At 37.3% G+C, this 20,359-nt stretch overlaps 1 protein-coding gene across 1 annotated transcript in view; it reads left to right on the forward strand.

Moving 5' to 3' along the window:
• The window catches only part of Nup205 (nuclear pore complex protein Nup205), a 676,487-nt gene that overhangs the window by 68,356 nt on the left and 587,772 nt on the right, over window positions 1–20,359 (forward strand). The gene's annotated exons all lie outside the window — the stretch shown is intronic.

The raw sequence follows: 20,359 nt of genomic DNA on the forward strand, positions 1-20,359 counted from the left end.
TCATGTTCCTGATTTACCTTCCCCTCCTAAGAGACACATTTTAAATAATTTTCCTTAATTACATACCGTATAATCTCAAATACTACCCGCACTAGTTTTTTTCTCGAAAATATTGCTTCCAAAATTGGGTGCGGGTCTTATTTACAATTTTGGGAAATTTATCTTTCCGAATGCGCGTAAATCAGGCATCACCGCCGGCGCAGCTTGGCAACAATGCTATCTCCGCTCTCAGTATACGCTACTTGGCGTCAGTCTCACGCACGTTCTCGGAGTATCAACATGAATTCCACAAAGCGTTTGCGATCTTTTACTTCGAGTGAGAAACTGAAAGTAGTTCGGGAAGCCGAAATTATTGGAAATCGTGCCGCCGGTAGGAAATACGATATTGACTAGTCATGTATTCGCAATTGGAGAAAGAAGAAAAATGTGCTATTAACATGTAGTGGTGATCGTAGAGCTTTTCGTGGACTGACTGTACAGTTTCCAGAAATTGAAGAAAAAAAAAACAAAAAAAAAAAAAAAAACAAAACTACTTTATAAATATGTGACAGAAAGGCGGGAATTGGGATATGGTGTGTCAATCGAAATGTGTCAGCTAAAGCCATTAGAGATCGCAAAGGAACTTTCATCGGAAGCGTTTAACCCCTTCATTGGCGGGTTCTGGCAGACCGCCTGTGCCAGAAAAGTGAGGTATTTTCGGAGGAAATTATTTAGTTTTATGAAGCAGGGAATGAATAACAATTATTAAGGGAACACATTCATATATTATTCAAGGTTAATAAAAACTTTCATTGCCATAAGAGCTATCTGTGTCGGTGCGACATAAAGCAATTTTTAAAAATATAATAAAAGCTTACTTTACACTCTATTTACACTTTTTTTTTTTACAGTAGGCCTGTAATATGGTTTCAGAAAATATTGGTGTTGAGTGAATACTGTCCTGTGAGCAATGCATTTTAATTTCAGGCTTTTGTATTATTCCCATCAACAACACTAATGCAACAAACTGTCAAATTTCATAAGAGTTTATTTCTTTCCAATACTGTGCCGTTGCATGCGGAGATTTATTTACAAGTTTTTCAATGCAATTTTAGCATACAAAATTTGAAAAATCAATAGAAACATTATCACTACTATCAGAAATACTAAGAGATTCATCTTTGATGTGGTTCCTTGTTTTGCCTTCAGACAAAGATCTCCGCTTTGCGCTTGCCATTTCTGTTTACCTCGTCAGCTGGCCAGAGATAGTATACCGTATTTCCCGGCATAATCGTCACACTTTTTATACCAAAATTTTCGAAAAAATAGTAGGGTGCGACCATTATACGACAAATTTTTAATACCAGTATTTGTATTACTCAAAACATTTATTTATAACTAAATTGTATTTGATACAAATTTAAGATGCACGTAATACTTGCGTTTATACATCAAAATAATTAAAATAGTCTAAAACAAAATTCATAATTATTCGCAACAATTCGGCGAACGTTTTTCCAACATGAAAATAAAAATGAACGTATTAAGTTAATTGTCATTAATTTGAGTATTAAAGTTAAAATACTACACCTGCAAAAAATTATCGCTTTGTTGTGAAATACGGACTTACCGGTACACAATTTATTCCAAATCTTCTGTGTCGCTATTGCAGGTTTTGGTATCTGATGCGCCGTCCTTGCCGCTGTTAATACCAGCATCAGATTCTTCGTCTCTCTGCCCCACTGCATCATCTTCGGATCCGTTTAGTGCATTCGAAATCCCAGTCCTTTTGAAGCTCTTGGAGACTAGTTCAGGTGGTATAAGATCCCAACTCATCACCCATGAACATAACAAGTCCAAGGGTGGACGCCTGATATTTCTAACGGCGTCATTTGCTGATCGCTGCTCATCATCCACTCGTTGTAAAATTGACGTAAGTGGTCTTTAAAGGCTTTATTAATACATATGTCTAGTGGCTGCAAAGCAGATGTTAGGCCACCAGGAATGACTGTCTGTCGTGTCTTATTTTTACTGAGAAGTTGCTTCACTTCGCTCACGAGGTGACCTTGGAAACTATCTAAAACAAGCAGAGCTGGTTGTTTTAGTAGTGCACTGGGTCTTCTATCCCACACAGTTTTAACCCAGTCCAGCATGAGTTCTACATCCATCCAACCATTTGGTTGCACTCGTACATAAATTCCACGGGGAAACTGTATATTCTTAGGCATCATTTTCCTCTTGAAAATGATGTAAGGTGGCAACTTTCTTCCGTCAGCTGTAATGGCTAGCATTGCTGTGCAATGCAACTTCTCACTACCGCTGGTTTTCATTAATACACTCCGTGATCCTTTTAGCGCAATAGTGCTGTTGCGAGGCATATCAAAAATGATTGGAGTCTGATCAGCATTACCGATTTGAGAAAGCAAGTACGAAGTTTCCTTGCGCAAACGTATGACAAATCGGTGAAAATTTACAATCTTGTCCGTGTAATCAGCAGGCAACTTTTGGCTTAGTGTTGTTCTCCTTCGCACTGACAGATTGTGTCGTCGCATGAACCCCTTAATCCACCCACGACTCGCCTTAAACTGTGTTACCGGTATGTTGTGTTTGCGCGCTGCCTCCTGTCCCTTAATTTGTAACATTTCATATGATACACTGCAGCCATTGCTACGTATTTCATTGACGTACATAAACACTTCTTCGTCAGTTATAGGAAACCTCCCTGTTTTAGGACCTCTAAACGTGCATCTAGGAGGTTTTGTGCTTTTTAGCTTGTTTTTTACTTTCTGTCAGTTACGCACCAACTTTTCACTCACTGAAAATTTTCTTTCTGCAGCTCTTTTCTCGTGCTGTTCAGCGAAGGCAATTACGCTTAGCTTGAAGCCCGCAGAATAGTTTCTATATTTACCCATAATCGCTTATAAATGCTTATAAATGCAATATAAATGACCTCCCGTAATTGATCACTATTAAAACAAATTATTTCTACAAACACCCTAAACACATATTAAAAACTTAAATTCTCATGCACACATGTCTACAGTAATCATGTCAATCACAAACAAATAAATGCATCTGTGATCTGTCCATTCCAGAGCAGCCAATACTGTTAGGCAGCAAGGAAGCATGCAGCAATTTATCAGTTGAGCTTGTTGGTTGCGACACACTATTTATCACATGTAACACTAGTGTGCTTGCGCAAAGCTTGCAAACCAGAGCACGGATGTCTTCATACATTGCTCTACCTAGCGCGGTGTAGATCTACTGTAGTTGACCGTGTTCCGAGACGTCAGTAACAAACATTCATGTTTTCAATTTCTTTTAAACATACGGTAATTAGGTTAATATTTCTTCCCAGTTATTGATGATTTTACATTACATTACTGACGAGTTTATAAAATAAAACTTTAATACCATTGGATAATAATTATCTTGATTGCTTGGGTAAACTTTTTCATCCCATGCCCAGACACTTATGACGTAGTAGTAAGATAAGAGTCTAGCGATGACAACTGAGACATTGTAAATAAATCGGCTGACTGTGAGCTGAATAATTCCGTGGAAATCTGCGTTATCGTCTTGGATTTCGCTTCATGCGCAATAACGCAGGAGCCGGTTCCATGGTGTAAGGGTAGCATGCCTGCCTCTTACACGGAGGCCCTGGGTTCAGGGAAATTTACCTGTATCTCAGAGCTGGTTCGAGGTCCACTCAACCTACGTGATTACAATTGAAGAGGTATCTGACGCTGAGATGGCAGCCCCGGTCTAGAGCCAAGAATAACGGCCGTGAGGATTCGTCTTGCTGACCACACGACACCTCGTAATCTGCAGGCTTTTGGGCTGAGCAGCGGTCGCCTGCTAGGCCAAGGTCCTTCGCAACTGTTGCGCCGGGGGGCGGGTGGTTGTAATAACGCAGAATTCTATCAGACCTCTTGTCTACTAGAAGACAAGTGTGTGTTGGTAACTTACAGCCTTACGTATTTCAAATGAAAACTCATGTAGGTGGTGAATAAATTGTACACTGTCTCGCGACCACGTTGTCAAACTGCCGATAGCCTACCGGTAAGCCATGCGTCGTACATATACTGGTATTATTTATTTATACGTTGTGCAACATCTTGCAAATGTGACTGTGTTGCCAAATTGCCCATAAACCATACACATATTTAAATTCATGTGCAACTTACATTGCAGTTCCATTTATCTTTTAATCAGATTGGTGAACGAAATTTGGACGTGCGACGATTATACGATTAAATACGTAAAGTCCGATTTTTGTATTGAAAATAAAGGATGCGACGATTACGCGGTGGCAATGATTATTATTATTTATAAGGCAATGATTATGTCGGGAAATACGGTATATAAAGAAGATACGGCATATTTTAGGCCAGAGGCTTCACAAATACAGCTGAAAAGCCTCCCGCCATCTGTTGAGAATGCTGGAAAACATTTTCCGGAGATTACAGTACCTGAGAAATTATTGGGCGATCGCGAAATGAACACTGCAGCTAAACGAGAATTTCTCGGGCAGTGACGTTATGGGCAAGCATGCGCCACCCGAGAATTTCTCGGGCGTGCCGAGGATGGGTTTGTAATTTTTATAATAGAAATGGGTTGAGCGTACGAAGGCATACCTCAATTTCACAGCATCTTCCTGGTGCCTACGATGAGAAGTTATTGTCGTTTCATCGTCACATAATTCGGTTGCGGAAGAAAAATGCATATTTGCTTTCCCAAATTGGCAATGCAGATCAGACTCCAATCTACTTTGAAATGCCAGTGGACAGGACTGTGAATGTTAAGGGTGCGAAAAGTGTTACCATTAGAACAGGTAGTAATGAAAAACAATGGTGTACGGTAATGTTGTGTATTCTCCTCGACGGAACCAAATTACCGCCGTACGTTGTTGTCAAGTGAAAGACACTTCGTAAAAATCTACCCGCTGGTGTTATCGTCAGATCTCAGAACTCCGGCTGGATGGACAGTTCACTTGTGGAAGACTGGGTAAAGTGTGTCTGGCAACGTCGCCCTAGTGCATTATTGGGACAGAAGAGCTTGCTTGTTCTCGGCAGTTACCGCGGCCATACAACAGATGCTGTGAAGAAACATATCAAGGATGGGAAAACTGACCTAGCAGTCATTCCGGGCGGGATGACGTCTATGCTGCTGCCGCTAGATGTCTGCGTGAACCGTCTATTTATAGCAGCCTTGAAACAGCTCTATACAGAATGGATGGTGGCTGATAATCACACACTGACGCCAACTGGTCACATTCAGCGTCCGGAATTTCAGCGGCTGTGTTCGTGGATTTTGACGGTATGGAATTTTATCCCTGGAGACATCATATGGAACAGCTTCAGGAAATGTAGCATTTCTAATGCTATGGATGGCAGCAATGACGACATTTTGTAGGAAGGTGGTGGTGATGAAAGTTCCGAAGTTGGTACTGATGATGATGATGATGAATGAACTCGGATATCGTTCTGGAAATGCTTAACTTTTATTTGTCAATTCTAATCATTTGATGTGTGTTAGTAAAGATTGTAAATCATTTTGACTTCACTTTTTTTTAAAATTTTGTTCTTTCAAAATAAGGGTGCGGATCTTTGGCGGGTGGTATTCGAGATTGTATGGTAATTTGCCCTTTTAATATTGAAAGTGTCTGACTCGTTGGCTGAATGGTCAGCGTACTGGCCTTCGTTTCAGAGGGTCCCGGGTTCTTTTCCCGGCCGGGTCGGGGATTTTAACCTTCATTGGTTAATTCCATTGGTCTGGGGGCTGGGTGTCTGTGCTTTCCCCAACATCCCTGCAACTCACACACCACACATAACACTATCCTCCACCACAATAACACGCAGTTACCTACAAATGGCAGATGCCGCCCACCCTCGTCGGAGGGTCTGCCTTACAAGGACTGCACTCGGCTAGAAATAGCCACATGAAATTTAAACAATAAATATTAAAAGTGATAAATGCTGCTTTTCTTTTCTTTTGAAAGAGGTCAGTTGTGAGGAATTTAGAAATGGAACAATTACTGCATTTACTCGTGTATTAGATCCCCTTGCATATTAGATACCACCTGGCTTTTCGAGACGAAGAAAATGAAAAAATAAATCTCGCATACTTGACCCCCCAACGTAATTTGTCAGAGAAAAACAGTGGATTTGCTTCGAAGCGGGTACAAGCCTTATTGAATAGTTTTGTCCGTATGACCTACACAATGAAAACACATATCGAAATAATGCGGTACATCTGTGTTCCATAGATAAGAAATGCCCGCCTCCGTAGCGTATCCCTACCGCAGCTCTGATGACGTCGCACAAATAGGTGAATAGTTCCTGTGTCAGAACCGTGCACTGCAAGCATGCATCAGTCATGCTATATGTCTATGTTTTGTGTTAAGAATGTCCGCCAGTGTAATGGTTAGCACAATTAGCTGCCGTTCTCGGGAGTCTGAGTTTGATTCTCGGTACCGTACTGCCAGAGATTTACGAATGGCAGGACATTTGTTATATGGTAAAAATGGTACATGTAACTCCCCTCCACTGAAGGCATGTTTAAAAAAGAGCTGCACCACCTTGGGATGAGGAAACAAGTTTACTTTAGTTGAGAAATATTCATGGTTGTTGCTATTAATATAGCAGGTGAGATCATTAACAAAATGACCATTTAATATCTTGTAACTCGGGCCAATATATGTATTTTTTGGAGAGAAGTAAGTTTAAAATGTGATAAAAACTATCCCATCTTAATGATAGTTTTACTCGCCAATGTACCTAACAAATAATAATAATAATAATAATAATAATAATAATAATAATAATAATAATAATAATAATAATAATAATAATAATAATAATAAAAAGTAAACTCGTGTCCTCATCCCAAGGTGGTGCTGCTCTTTGCAGGCACACCGCCATTGCAGGTGAGCTGCGTGTACCATTTTAACCACATACCAGCCCTCTTGCCGTTCTTAAACTTCTGGCAGTACCGGGGATCGAACCTGGGCCCCCGAGGATGGCAGCTAATAACACTAACCGTTACGCTACGCAGGCGGACATAATAATAATAATAATAATAATATTGATTTTATGTCCCCACTTTTAATGATTTTCGGAGATGCCAAACAAAAGGTACTAGGGTATGCGTAGATAAAAAAATGGTGACAACGAACGTATGAAATTAAACATTATGATAATAAAATGCATTACCGCCACACATGTAGATATCCATAAATGCGGCAAAGTTTTCTGTTATTTATTTTTATTCTTTCTGTCGTGGAACTTTTGGCACTATCAGGGCGATTGCATACCTAACCTAAACAATGCGGTCTTTCATCTCTATTACAGCTGTTAAGGTAAATTCTGATATGAAAATGTGGAAAACAAGCATGATATACTGTATTCTTTAAAATAAGGTTCTGGCTTTCAACAGCTGTAGTTGTCAAAAGAATGCTTCCAGTAACTATGTATTACATTTGGAAGAACAACTTGTAACATACGCTAGTTATCAGCTGGTAGTTTGACATGCTTCATACAGCACGGCCTTACTCGGAAGGAGTGGCTTCTGCCACACATACACCAACTGGGAATATCAGACATCTCCAGAAACCATTTGGGAATAGATTCACACTTTCAAGAATGAAACTACAGTAGAAGTCCACTATAGCGAGTACTGCATATAACGAGAACTCCGTTATAGCGATAATTTATTTTTGGCCCTTCAGAATTCCTATATTAAACTGTGTATCATCCTTCGGTTACAGTGAGAGCCCTATCACTGACGCATTTGTTATTACGAGCGGTTAAGCGCGCGCAAATTTTTCCATTCCCAATATTTATGCACCCCCGCGATTATATTGCAAGTGATCGATTACCGTCGGTATAGTTTTCTCGCTATGTCCACTAGGGAGTTCTCTCGTCGACATTCAAAGACGATGTCAGAGTCGATTAGTAATACCCGTCGACTGGTGTTCCGTAAAAAAACAGAACTGAAAGAGAACATATTTTTGCAATAAATGCGTAAATAACATGTCTGATAACGGTTGTTAAATCGTTAAAAAGTAAAGGCTGACTAAACGACCGCTTAATTTTAAGGCTAAATACTGCAATTAAGTAAGAATGGGATACACCTCGAGATATGGCAGAGTGCACAGTTGATTTCAGAGGTTAGTTTATATTTTCTCGCGTCTGGTTAAAGTACGGAAAAGCTATTATGAAAATTTATAGCGAGAAGGTTATCGTTTCTCTACTGGCGCTTGAAGTGTGTTTTCATCATATGTATAGTATGGTTAAGTTAGGATAGGTGATGCTGTTTGAATAAGAAAACTGAAATGTTTGCCACAATATGCGATCGATCATCTTCGGTATGGTATAGTATAGTTTTCTCACTGTGTGCATTTGCGAGCTCTCTCGTCGACATTCAAAGGCGATTTTGCAGTCGATTAGAAATACCCGTCAACTGCTGTTCTCTAAAAAAATCGAAATAAAAGGGGATAACACGTTTTCGTAATAAATGCATAAATAACGTGGCCGATTGCAGTTGTTAACTTATTAAAAATAAAGATTGAGATAAACGATCTCTTAATTTTAATGTTACATATGGAAATTAAGTAAGAATGTGATACACCTCAAGATATGGCAAGAGTACATCACTGATTTCAGAGGATAGTTCATATCTTCTCGCGTCTACTAGTTAAATTTCGAAAAGGCTATTTACATGTAAATTTTTAGCGGGTAGGTTATCATTTCTCTACAAGCGTTTCAAATATGTTTTCATGATACATATATATGGTTAGGTTAGGTGACGCCGTTTCAAAAAGAAAACTGAAGTGTTTGCCACAGAAACCACTGGAGTGATACCGTATTTCTCCGAATCTAAGACTACGTTTTTTTTCACAGAATCTCATGCGAAAACTCAAGGGCTGTCTTGCAATTGCGGCCTAGCAGTCAACTACCGCGGTAACTACTCTGCTTGTTTTCTTGCCCCCAGCACGCGCACGCACACACAAAACTCGTTGACAATAAAAACGACCTTAAACTACCCCTCCTTCATTTCCCTATCTTATCTTTCCTCATTACCATCTAACTTCAATTTCTTTTATTCTTTCTCTTATTTCACTATCACTCTTCCTCGTTTAATTTTTGTCTTGCGCCAACTTCGACTACTTCAATCATAACCTAAAAATTTTTTCTTCTTAAAAAATAGCGCACTGTGCATATAAGTTTTCATTTGTTTTCCGATATTGCGCTTTTTACTACATTTTTTTCTTCTCTCTACAATTGTTTTTTCAAGTCAACTGTTTACCAAGAACTTATCTGGAGTACGGGTGCTCATTCAGTTGTACTAATTGGCGTCGTATATTTTTATATACGTAATTGGCTTCCCGCAGCCGTGACAGGTTCTGGACCTTCGAAACGTTCTCCACTCTACTTTGGTGTTTGGCCGCAGCGCGTGACCTTGAGTGTTACATGTAATTAATCTCATAATGGAACCGTATTGAGGACAATATATTAAAATTATAAAATCCTTTTAATCACAACCACCTACTCAATACATTATGTTAATCATTGAATTATAAAACAATCATGAGGTGTCTTAAATAAAGGAACATGTTTCGTTCGACATAGCGAACATCATCAGCCTTAATTTACAAGGATTAGGTCAGGGCCCTGAACTGAATGATAAAAATTATTAAAAAGGTGACAATACCATAATAAAAAGTAAAATGATAACATTAAACATGAAATTATAACGATATGTACAGATTAACAGCAAGAATGCAGAGGAATACTTTGAATGATGGTAGTCTATAGAGTTAAAACAAACATGAGGTTGTAAAAGTAAAAAGATACAGATGTAGTAGATCCCAAATTATAAGTCAATGTGTGAAGCGTGGACCAATCGCCGACCATGGAGCTCCTAATTGAGCAAACCAAAAGTTAAAATAGAGTCTACTGAACAGCGCGGGCCAAGCTGAGTCAGTCAAAAGGCGCAAAGCGACGAAGCTAAGGTTGAAATGACGTAAACTTCAGTAGTTAGGAATTCTGTAGGAGAGCCAACACAATGCCAGAAGGAAATACAGGTTGAACTAGTCCGTATTTACACGCTAGCAGTAGAATTAAACTTATACAACGTAGGACACCAATGTGGACTCGTTAAGTAACTATAACTTGAAAGTAGGGAGAGTTCCAGCAAACCAGATTGAATGGAGCAGATTATGGCACAATTGGAGTTAGAAATCTGAAAAGAAAGAAAAGGGAGGAAATATAAAAATATGTTATAATGAAAAAAAAAAAAAAAAAAAGTTAGTAAAAGTTAGACGGAGGCTTACCCTTGGGACTAGTGTGAGGTGTTCACTAACGTTGGCTGCGCGAATCAAACTGGCGAGTAACCTTATTGCTGCTTCTAGTATTGTATGTATGTATACGTAGAGGCGGGGAGTGAGTCATGTGAGGAGGAGGGGTGACCGATTCCTTAGGCGGGTCGGGTAATCGTGGAGGGGGTGTCGCATGAGAGGGCAGTAGAGTAGTAGTTGTTGTATTATTAACAGTTGTATAATTAAAGATTCTCGTAAAGTTATTATTATTTATATTGAAAAGAGAGAGTAGTTCTGGAATTTTCTCGATTATTGGACTTTTAATTTCTGAAGTATCATTTAAATTTTGATGCCCGTTGAAATGCTGGTCTAGGAATATGTAAATGTTCTCAAACTCTGTCATAAGTTTACTTTTATTGACGTATTTCAAGATTTGAAGGTCTTTTTCAATTGTAGTAAAACTGTGGCCAGTCTCTTCCATATGGGTGCTCATGGCGGAATACTTTTTATGTTTCGAAGCGTTGTAATGTTCAAGGTATCTGGTCAAAAAGCTACGTCCAGTCTGTCCGATGTAGGAGAATCCACAATGGGTGCATTTAAGCCTATAGATACCAGAGTTCGAGAATTTATTGTGATTAATGTTAACTATATTTGAATTGAAAAATATGTTACGGTTCGTATATCGGGTTCTATAAGCGATATTAATATCGTATTTCTTTAGAGGGTTAGTAACTTGAAATAGGCCTGGATTTGTGTAGGTGAAGGGAGCATATTTCGTTTTTTTAGGCTTGTCTGGAATCAATTTTGTTGCAGTTTTTAATTTTATCTTGTTAATGATTTTATTAATCATTAAGGGGTTATAGCCGTTAATTCTGGCTAAATCCTTAATATAGTTTAGTTCTTTTTTGCGATTATCAGTTGTCAGCGGGATTTTTAATGCTCTATAGACAAGACTAAAAAATGCAGCCTGTTTATGAGATTGCGGATGTAAGGAATCGTTTCTTATAGTGATGGGGGCACAAGAAGGCTTTCTAAATATTTGAAAAATGAACTTATTATTCTTTCTTGAAATGTTTAAATCCAAAAAGTTTAGAGAACCATTGATCTCATCTTCCTTAGTGAATTTGACATCATTGTCAAGCTCATTAAGGGATGTTAGCACACTATGACTATCGTTTTTCTGTGTATCTATAATGGCAAAAGTGTCATCAACATACCTTAACCATAATTGAAGACCATTAATATTATTGATTATTTTGTTATTTTCCAAATCATCCATAAAGATATTAGCTAGAATGCCCGAGATCGGGTCACCCATTGCTAGGCCCTTTTGATGATATATTCTATTATTGAAGGTGAAATAGTTGTTATTAAGTACAAATTCTAACAGACTGATGAAATTATCTATTTCGCATTTGCTAAGGTTACTGTGTTTTAAAAGGTTTGATTTAATAATCTTGACAGTTTTGCTTACCGGAATATTGGAATACATATTGGTAATATCATAGGATACCATTATATGATTATGCTCAAGATTGAATTTCGATAATTTTTCACAAAATTCAACGGAATTTCTTATATAGGCTGTATTATTGAATTTAAAGTGTTTACTGAGAAAATTATGCAAAAATTTTGAAACTTTGTAAGAAGGGCTGTTCATGCAGTTGATGATAGGGCGTATAGGTACGTCTTTTTTATGGATTTTAGGCAAAGCTTTTGCAGTTGGAAGTTTCGGGTTCATTATTATAAGCCTCTGATACTCGTGCTCTTGTAGTAAGAACGGCAGATTCTTCAATAGGTTCTTCAAACTTCGTTGGATTTTGGGGGTGGGATCTTTATTAATAATAGTAAAACTGCCATTAGCGAAGAAATCTTCGGTTTTTTTAATGTAGTCATCTTTATGTAGTAATACTATGGTGGGACCTTTATCAGCTTTAGTGACGATAATATTATTATTATTAATTTTATTTCTTACATCATGTATTTGTTTGCTAAGGGTCGGATTCGAGGTAGTTTTCAGTTCTTTCGCCAGAAAAGGAAGCTTTTTCTTTATTTCGTATTTAATGTCTTTATGCACTTCTACGGGGAGTTTTTGAATGTTAGATTCAATTTCCGCGACTGTGGTAATCAGATCGTCGGTTTTTTTTTCGGGTTAGGCCAATTAAATTTCAGGTTACTTAACGAGTCCACATTGGTGTCCTACGTTGTATAAGTTTAATTCTACTGCTAGCGTGTAAATACGGACTAGTTCAACCTGTATTTCCTTCTGGCATTGTGTTGGCTCTCCTACAGAATTCCTAACTACTGAAGTTTACGTCATTTCAACCTTAGCTTCGTCGCTTTGCGCCTTTTGACTGACTCAGCTTGGCCCGCGCTGTTCAGTAGACTCTATTTTAACTTTTGGTTTGCTCAATTAGGAGCTCCATGGTCGGCGATTGGTCCACGCTTCACACATTGACTTATAATTTGGGATCTACTACATCTGTATCTTTTTACTTTTACAACCTCATGTTTGTTTTAACTCTATAGACTACCATCATTCAAAATATTCCTCTGCATTCTTGCTGTTAATCTGTACATATCGTTATAATTTCATGTTTAATGTTATCATTTTACTTTTTATTATGGTATTGTCACCTTTTTAATAATTTTTATCATTCAGTTCAGGGCCCTGACCTAATCCTTGTAAATTAAGGCTGATGATGTTCGCTATGTCGAACGAAACATGTTCCTTTATTTAAGACACCTCATGATTGTTTTATAATTCAATGATTAACATAATGTATTGAGTAGGTGGTTGTGATTAAAAGGATTTTATAATTTTAATGACCTTGAGTGTGCCGCGCTGGTCACCGGGAGCTGGCGGCTTTCTACTACAGATCTGTTCGTCTGCGAATTCAAGCCTTTTTGATCTTCGTATGTTGATTAGTAGTGTTGTGACTTTGTGCAGGACAGAATGTGATGTCGTGTCTTTGTGCCTAACAGAGTGTGGAACTGACCTCCAACATTCATAAACATTTTATATGTTTTTTATGGCTGATGATGACCTAGACTAAGGTCGAAACCGGTCCCATTTAAATAGAAATGTGATTGCTACGTTTCTTTCTTTTGAGTATTGAATAGGTTGAACCTCCTTTCCAGTTATTTAATTTTTAACATCAATAATTTCAATACGGAACTATGAAATTTTTATCTTTAAATGCTTTGTGTGTATCGTCACTGGATCTCGGGAAATAGTGAAGAGAGAATGACGTTCAATTAGCCTCTACAAAACCGTTTCTCAAATCTGCAGAACGGCATCAAAACATGCGAGCCTTCGAATTCTTAGAAAGGCCGGCTACTCAGTGGCAGAGTTATAACGCGTCTATTGTACTTGACGCTTAGTAAAATTAAGTTTCATAGGCAGCAGGAATATTTTCGTGATGGATAGTCGTATTGTAAAGATACGTAGAAAAGGTACGGTATTGCCGGCAAATTTTCAATGGGTTCTCGTCGATATTATGATGCCAATTTTAAGTTAATGGTTAGTAAACACTTGGAAATGTAGAATAAATGTGCAGCCGCAAGAAAATACGGCATAGGCCTAACTAAAGCCAATATTTGGCGTTAGCGTGAAGACAAAGATCTAAAAAAATGCGCACGGTACCGTACTGTACAAAAAATGCATTCAATGGTCTGCAACAAGGACACATTAAAGAAGTCAAAGATAAAATTGTGAGGTATGTGCACAAAAAACGCAAGGGCGCAATGGCCATACCGTGGCGCAGTAAACTCGTTTGTTGACCTTCAACGTCCGCATAGGCAAACGAGACGTGCGTGTAGTGGTAGCCGGTTATATCTGACGCTGAGCAAAAGTAACAGTTTTATAGACAGCAAGAATAACTTCCTGATGGATTGTGATATTGTAAAGACCCATGGAATAGGTATTGCCGGCAAATTTTCAACGGGTTATCTTCAGTATTTTAAGTTAATGGTCGTTAAACCCGCGGAAATAAAGAAAATTGTGCAGCCACAACAAAAGGCATCACGAAAGCCAACGTTCGGCATCTAAAAATAGTCTAATAATGCGCAATCCTAATGTGCAACAGAGGCATTCATGTGATTTTACAAAGTACTTTTTGTCCTGATTTAAATTTTTTGAAGGAAAAAATTGGGTTTGTCTTGGTTTCGGAGAAATACGGTACTACATTTTTCAGAATGAAATTAAACATACACTTTCACGTAGTATCGGAATTCGAAAAATAACAAACAAGTAAGCCATAGTGTGGATATCATTTGCGGAAACGCAAGATTTGAACAAACTGATTGCCGTTTCATACAGATTTTTTTATGTGTATGGGTTTTCCTGGATTTTATACAAACATCGGATATAACGACAATCCGCTATAGCGAGCAAATTTTTCGTTATTATGAACTCTCGCTGTAACGGACTTCTACAGTATTTTTAAAAGGTTCAAAAAAAAAGACGGGACCTTGAATACTCTATTGTAGTGCGTGGCTGAAGAGATGGCGGTGAAGATGACGTCACTTGGTATGACGACATGCCAGTAGCAGGGAAGTTGTTGGTGCAAGACGATAATTCAAATGAAAGCAGTGATCAGTTTACTCAGCTTTACTGTGTGGTATGCCTATTGCTCGACTGAGAGACAAATGACCGGCCAATAAGTTCTTTTCCATCAATATTACATATTTTCTCTACGGGGTCGAGTATGAAGCGAGACCAATCTTTGTAGTGAGTTTTTACGGCCGTATGCCCTTCCTGACGTCAAACTCATCAGAGGAATTAATGAGGTGAAACATGTGATGTGATATGATTAACTAAAACTGACTATATTTACTTTATATGTAGGCTTAAATGTCGTGTTCACCATTTGTCTTTTTACATTTAGAAATACTGCCTTGCAATGAAAATAGCCAGTATAACTAAAATACATTCATAAGTTTGTTAAAGAATACTGTAGAATGTTTGCATGTACAATTTATAGCTTTTCATAGCCTTGAAGACATGTGTTCACTGCAAAAAAATTGAGGTTATCGCATATTGGACCCTCCTATACTATTTTGTCTGTAAAAATGGGGAAAAAAACGGGTCTGATACACAAGTAAATACAGTATTGTTTCTATGTAAAACCCAAGATCGTTATCTATACACGTTCCTCAACACCCATCTGCTGTGGAGCTGTGAGCCTAGAGCTTCCCCCCCACCGTCATTCAAAATTTCAGTTTAGTCAAGTGAAATGTTTTATACGATGCAAAAGGAGTAGAAATACTGATTACAGATTTTTGTGGTAATTGCCAGATGTGCGAACTAAGATGAAAGAATGTATTGCTATCGCCAAGTTTAAGGTCAAAATTTTCCATATTTACCTGGTTGTAAACTGACTTTTCTTTATTATTTCGTAGGTTCAAAAAATGACCCGTAGACTACGGTAGAATCATTTTTGTTAAAATGGCCGGTAAAGTAGACGACACCACTTTTCGAGTTTTCATCATCATATAGATTAGAGGTGCTCAGTTGGGCGCCCGTTGAGGCTTGTCCAGTGCAGCCGGGCTGACGTGACATAGATGCGGGCAGCTTACATAATAAGCATACGTCACAGTGAAGCGAGAGAGCGAACACACTTTGCAGGGAAGCGAGGGAGCATTGATGTTCGATTGTGATTATGAAGGTCTCCTCCACTACTCACCGAAGTGCTGAATGGGATACATTATTTAAAATAAAACTCTATAATTGCAACAAAAAAATTGGTCCTTTCAAAATATTCTGGTTTGATTTGTACTGCGCTCGATATAAACAGGCAGTTTTATTTTCTTGTATTTATTCATTCAGCGAAAACCGTCACATTATAATGTTTGTGTTACCATCTACAAATGTACAGGGTTTAAGCGTACAAGCTGCGATTTACAATTCCTTGCATGGGAATGACAATATTTTCATTTTTTAAAAAGTAAAATTTTTGTTATTCATTAAGCAAAAATGAATATAATTACATAATGCAACAATTATTTGGCACAGTGTTGTGGTGTTGTGTGACTTTCCCTGTTCACTGAATTTCTGGAAATAGTATTTAAAATTTAACAGGTGTCTGGTGATAATAATGGCAAGAGGGAGTTTCATCACGAGTGAGGACATAGATATTTACTATTCAAGATTAAAGTACAGCAACAACGTAAATATATTGCGCCGTTCCCGCGTCCAGGTAAGGACGCACAAGATCCAGACTAGCTCTAATTATGATAAATTTTGCCACTATTTGTCATTCATGGGTTATGAGTTCCGGTTGAGAAGAAAGGATACCGAATTATGCTCGACGAAATCTCTAACTCGCGTAGAAGGAAGTCTCCTACTCGCACATTAGCTAGAATTCCCTATGGTTTACCAGATCGCCAAAAATATAGGTACTTACAAGTAAGTAACTACTCTACAAAGCCATTAAAAGAAAGGTTGATATTTTAACATACTACATTTATTACAAACTCAGTTCATTCCGTAGAAAGAATATCATAATTTCTCCTTTGGGAATAAAAGTAATGAGTGATGGGCTGTGCCCTTATCTAAAAGTTCATTTCTGATAACATTAAGTTAAGGTTCTTGAAAGAAACGAAATGTCCAGTTAGGATGCTTGAAAATAAATAATCACGATCTTAGAAGATCTCAATCAAAGAACTACTTGTCTAGAAAGTCTCTATTTGAAAAGGAAACTAAAATTAAATGACAGTATCGGATAAAGAAATACTGGGTAATGACAATATTAAGTAATTATCATATCAGATGATTAAAGTACTGAATGATAAAATATTGGATAAGTAAAACATTAGATAATGCATCTAATGAAGAAAAGTAATATTTACATTACAACATAATATGTATAGTGTCGTAGATTGAGGGTGGTTTTAGAAAATATAGGACGCTGATTCGTATTTGGCAGTAAACCTCTTAACGAAATTGGAATCACATCTTTTCTACATGAAATCTCACAAAATTAAATTCAAATGTTCTCTTTTCTCTCATCTTATTTACGTTGATTCACGGAAATGCAATAACTTCTCTTGCTTCTAATTCTTTGTATCTAGATACACAATCAAATTAACCTGGAAAATATCCTCATAGTATTTATAATATTTGACAGATGTTGCATTTCAAATAATGCTCATGTTTCTTGACGCATTCTGTTGCATAAACATCGATAAGTCCCCTTTAAATTAATGTATACTCTCAAAAGGACGATCAAACATCACATTTAGAAAATTAGATAAATTACTCTGTTAACTCGAGATTATTCATAAAATTCAAGTGCGTATCCATGCTATTATACTGTATTACCAAGCATATATAATCATACTTCCATCAAAACATACGATAACTATGTGGTCTACCTTGTGCGAAGACTCTACCTCAAATTAATAACTTTTGTTTGTGCAGTTCAGTCACCAGTGATACTAGGTAATGCCTTAGAATTAACTTCAAAGTCTGCCTAACACATGAGAAGAATCTTATAATTAGAAGATATACCAGGGTGTTAGCTAGTTTAAATTCATCCTCATTATAAATCATTTGGTGATTTTACACATAAATGTCAACATACAGACAGCATTGTGATTGCATTCTATCCTACTCTTGGTTTACTCATGGGTAAATAATCAAATGAAACAGAATAAGTTCACTAATCACTTCAAAATACGTAACTTGGAACGTTATGTCCACAACAACATAACCATGACTACATTCGCGAAGAATAACAACTACCACCAATATTAATTACCATATCTCATATTACTCACATTAAATAATCATCATTTCACATTTTAAATAAATATCACATTTCACTTCACCGTATATGTCTTATAATATTCTAATTCGACGTATCTCTTACCTTTATCATGGTTCATGAACTTATCTACCCTGCCATAGCTTTAATCCGTTCATAATTCCAAAGGATATTACTACATTTATATATATAGTAAGCCCTTGGCATACAGGCGATCTCCTTCCTACAATTCTTCTGTCTCATAAGTTCTCACATATGCCTAACTTCTATTTCAACGTCGTATGAAACTCACCAATACATTAAAAACTAGCCTCCTCTCACATTATATTGACAGCGTTACGAACGAAGGCTTTCTTATCACTGGATGACTGTTCCCTACATATGGATTTGACGTTTAAGGTTTGAAGAATACCTAATACCCTTTAACCTAACTTTGGTAACCAACTACTCATATTTAATTATCACACTTGCTTTAACTATAACAGCACTTTAATAATAAGAAAAAATGAATAATTTCTTACTTGTACATTTAACTCAAAGTGGACTTATCTTTGTTCTGCAACTCCTGTAGTCAACTCATGTCCGGGCGTTTGGACATGCGGACATAGCTCCTTTCATCTCCCTTAGGTGTTTGGGAGCGTTTGGGAGCGTCTCATCTGGTTACTGGTCATCCTGGGGCTGGCAACGTCATCCTACAGTGCATTCATCTCGGTAGTCTCGCCTTCTGTCTTCTTAGAGTATCATGGTGATGGCTTGAGCAATTGGAACAGAATAATACATCATTTCAGTCAATGTCGTCATCTTATGGCTATGTTCTGTTACTATTTGCCTATGATGAATAAACGTTGTTCTTGGAAGAGTTGATGTTAGAAATAATTAACAGTTTGGGATAGGTGAAATTAATTATTCCATTCAAAATGTGAAAATTGTGTTTTATATATATTCTTTCTCAATTTTTTTGCCGAAAATCCAATCCTTTAGCCGTTTAAAATTGGGAGTATCGGCTAATACGTCGTCTAAAGAATGTAGTGTGACGTATCACCGTGGAATCTTCTGTATTTTTTTAAAGTAATTTAATTTCGCGGAGCGAAGTAATGTATCCCGCTAATACTGTAGATTATAGCCATAAATAAAGTCTTCCTCCTGTCTTCAGAATGGAATTCCGATACGCTGATATCCTCCTCCTGGTAACAGACTATGTCATTCCTCTCATAAGCAAGTTAAGTGAATGAATGAAATTTTCTTTCTCAATTTTTTTCTTAATAATAGCTCATAACAATCTTCTCACTTTGTTCTTTTTTCACCGCCTTCTATGTTTCGTTCTTTCTCCGAGCGCTTGACGAAAATATTACCATCTCGGCTTATGGTAGTGTCTGACGTTTAAAATATCGTCGTTTTTGACAATTTAGACTCCATTTTTGTTCTGGTTGTATCTTTAGGTAACAGTGAAATGGCACAATATCTACCAGTTAATGTACAGTATGCCTTCAAATAAGTAACTTCATTGATGTTATTCCCGGTAAGCATGATTGGATTGTTGACGAATTTATCAGATAATTTTAACCCTAATACTCACAAGCAACAGCTTAACCACCTTAACTCCGTGTTATATTAAAACTGTTTCTAAAGCACCCCTTAAAATGTAATAGTGAAAATTGTATTTCTTCTTCTTTCTTTCTTTCTTCCTTCGATTTTGGCCATCTAAGGACTACGGAAAGTAACCCTGTTCATTCATCTTAATCCAGCCTTTCTTGACTTCCAATAGTTCTTCATTCACTTTGCTGTTTCCTCCTCTCTTGTGTCTAGATGTTATTATTACCTTTCCTCTTTTCCTTCTCCTGGAAACCCTTGAAATTTTGTATCAATCTTCTGAAAGTTTCTGTCTTGTATTGTCTTGTCTGTTATTCCAATCTGTCATATCTTTTTTTACTCCTTGGATCCACTGGTTGCCATTTTTGCTCTTGTTAACATCGCTAAACACTAGTTTTGTCAATCTACTGTTATCTATCCTCATTATGTGACCAAAAAATGTTATTCTCCTCTTTCTGATTGTGCCTAACAGCCTTTCATTTTCTTCATCCTTGTATAGATCTTTATTTCTCCTATGTCTAAACTCTCCAAATTGGAATTCATTATGTACATTATAAAAATATTTGAGGTTGTACAGTAGGCTTAACTTTTTATTGTATCTGTTCAAAATACATAAACTGCAGTGACATGAATAACTTTTTTCTTAGAACGTAAATTGAAAATGACGTGGATTTCTGCCTCCATTTCACAGCCGTGATTG

The sequence above is a fragment of the Anabrus simplex genome, chromosome 5, assembly GCF_040414725.1.
Source record: "Anabrus simplex isolate iqAnaSimp1 chromosome 5, ASM4041472v1, whole genome shotgun sequence".
NCBI classification, from domain to species: Eukaryota; Metazoa; Arthropoda; class Insecta; order Orthoptera; family Tettigoniidae; genus Anabrus; species Anabrus simplex.